The sequence below is a fragment of the Ranitomeya imitator genome, chromosome 2 (assembly GCF_032444005.1).
Source record: "Ranitomeya imitator isolate aRanImi1 chromosome 2, aRanImi1.pri, whole genome shotgun sequence".
Lineage (NCBI taxonomy): Eukaryota > Metazoa > Chordata > Amphibia > Anura > Dendrobatidae > Ranitomeya > Ranitomeya imitator.
Window position 1 is genome coordinate 313,807,143 of NC_091283.1, and position 3,211 is coordinate 313,810,353.

Consider the following 3,211-nt stretch of genomic DNA (forward strand, 5'->3'; position numbering starts at 1 on the left):
CACTAGTTAACCCCTTCAGTAAACACCGTAAGAAAAAAAACGAGGCAAAAAACAATGCTTTATTATCATACCGCCGAACAAAAAGTGGAATAACACACGATCAAAAAGCTTACCACTAAAGCAACATGGCTGCCATAAGACTAGCAGTATGTGGTCAGTGTTTTATATCCGTATTTGTAAGCCAAAACAAGGAGTGAAACAATTAGAGGTAAATTTTGATATTAACATAATAACTAGCACCTCTGCCTTTATCACCCACTCCAGGTTTTGGATTACAAATACTGATATTAAATACACACCAAATACTGCTACTTTGAGGACAGCCTTGGTTTGTAGAGGAAATACATAGGAGACACGGTCAAAACAACCAAAAATAAAGTTTATTAATGAGAAATATTATTAACATTTAAGAAAATTACTTGTACAGATAAAATTACAACAGGACATTTACACAACATTGTCCTGCAATGACACACGTCCAATATCAGAATCAAAAAAGGCAGCAAATTGGTCCCGCATGTGACCAACTTCAGCAGTTGACCGCAGCGGGTGATGCTGGTAATCGGGCAATGGGTGTGCAACTGGTTCATCCAGTTCAATGTTGGGTTGCTCCTTTGCCATTATATAATTGTGCAGAACCACACAGGCTTTGACCACCTCGCCGACTGTCTCCATTTTTAGATTAATGGCTGATGCAAGAATGCGCCATTTTGAGACTAGAATGTCAAAGGTACACTCTACTGTTCTCCGGGCCCTGGTCAGTCTGTAGTTGAAGATCCTTCTAGTGTGGTTCAAGTCTCGACTGGAATAGGGCTTCAGTAGGTTTTCACACATCTGAAAGGCTTCATCCCCAACCATAACAAATGGCATCGGTGGACCTTGAGTGTTGGGGAGAGGTTGTGGCGGGGGAATATTGAAATTTTTGCCATACACACGCCGGCCCATATCCAAGTTCTTAAAAGTCTGGGAATCGTTGCCACAGCCAAAAGCTCCAATGTCCACGGCGATGAAGCGAAAGTCCGCATCGGCTATTGCCATGAGCACAACATAAAAATATTTTTTATAGTTGAAGTACTCCGATCCTGTTCTGGCAGGTTTGATAATGCGAATGTGCTTTTCATCCACCGCTCCTAAACAGTTGGGGAAATCACACACATTCCAGAATTGTTCCGCAATTGCAAGCCACATGTTCAAGGTGGGTAGGGGTATAAACTCATCCTGGAGTACATTCCACAAAGCCCAACAGGTGTCCACAACTATTCCAGACAGGGTGGATATTGGTATTGGAAGTGGAGGCAACTCTCTCCGGTTGCCAGAAATCTGTAAGAAAAACAAACCCCCAAAAAATAATAAACTATTCTAATTATGGTGTGTTTACACTAAAAACAGAAAGGAAAATACCTACGTCTAAAAAACGCCGCGTTTATATGCGTTTTTTCCACCACTTGCGGATGCGGATTAAGCGCTGCAGATTCTTACGCAAATGTGAAACTAGCCTAACCTATAGGGCTACAGCTGCTGTACAAAGCAATTTACTGTGTGCCTTGCAATTCTTAGAACCTCAGCTTTCACTCGATGGGTTAAATTAATCAGTCACATTGCAAAATCTGTATCCCAGGCCTAACTGACAACTAGGGATCACAATTCCCCTCCTAAATAAGATGCGCCCATACAGTCTGACACTTTCGGCAGCGATCAGCCAAGATTAGACTGGTAGGGACACACAGATGAATGGTATCAGCCATTTGTCAATTTATTCATATATTTAGTGAAGATGGCAGAAAGGTCCATATTACCTCTCCCAAGAACAGGCTGATCAGTGCTGTAGACTCTTGTAAAGTCCAGAGCGTAAAAATCCTCTGCTGCCTGCCTGCCCAGACCTGCTATCTGAGCACAATATGGTCACTATATGGGGTAGACTTGGTTATATTAGTGTATACTAATCTCTGACTAAAGTACAGGTGTATGTCTGTATATCTTGACCATGTAATTAGAAAGTTTTGACAAAGACCTTTCCGGTCGAAGCGCGTAGCCAAACTCACGCAGGTCATGGTGTTGTCTTCAAGGAGGTCATGATTTTTCATGTTTTTATATTTTCCCAATAAAGTTTGTTTATTTTACCTTTTGGAGCTGAAACATCGTGGTTTTTTTTTTCCATTGGTTCGCATCGTGTCAGGACTTGGTTCCGTGCTCTGCTGGATATAGTGAGCTGGCTTTTTTTCTTTTTTCTTTGCATATAATTAGAAAGTTCCCTGTCCCATCAGGGATATGTATGGCATATTGATGGGATATATAATCTACGGTATGTTACATACATAAATGTCCTACCAGGGTCATTCAGAAATTTCCGCAGTTCCTATAGAAATGAATGGAGATAGTGGCACATGATCTGTCATCTTCCTTTTCTGGAAGCTACCGCTGGGTCTCAATTTTTTACGTTCCCTCTGCAGCTTGCCAAATAAGAGGGAACGCCATACCGCTCACTGCGCCTCATCATCCCCGCACCTCTGCCGCCGCCAGACGGTAAGCCTGCATTCCAACTATAAGACGCAGAAAGCAATAAGCACAGCATTTCTGCAACGTGTGAACACAGCCGTACAGACACAACAAAGCCGGATGTCGTATAGTGACGCTACATAAAGATGAGAAAGTTCTGGAGGCTCCGACTGTGAATGGAGGAACAAACAATAATCCCCAGGTCCCACGTGCTGGACCAGAGACCCCTGAATCCCCCCGCTCCTCTCTAGTCCCAACTGTCCCGGATACAGCGGACAGTCCCGGATTTGGGTCTACACCCTGCAGTCTCAGGCGTCTGATACGCCCCCGGAAGAAAGCATCAGCGGAAACGTGCGTAGGGTTTGAGCACTTATAGGTATGTGGAGCCTCTGTTAGCAATTGATTTTACTTATTTTACCCATGCTGCTGTTAGTACACAATAGCGGTCGACTCAGTAAGGCACTGTTTGCACTTTAATGCGGCATTGTCCTATTTTTTCAATATTGTTGCACTACTTTCTCTTTTGGCTGAACTGTGGTAATTGTGCAATATAGGAACTTAGTAGTGGCTAATAATATCAGCCCTTTTGCACTTTATAGCAGCACATTTTTATATTTTATGCAGGGGTTGCAATATTGCGTATTATATTGAGATTTATTTGCACTTTTTAGCCCCAATTTTTGGTATATTATTGCACTATTTGCACTTATATATA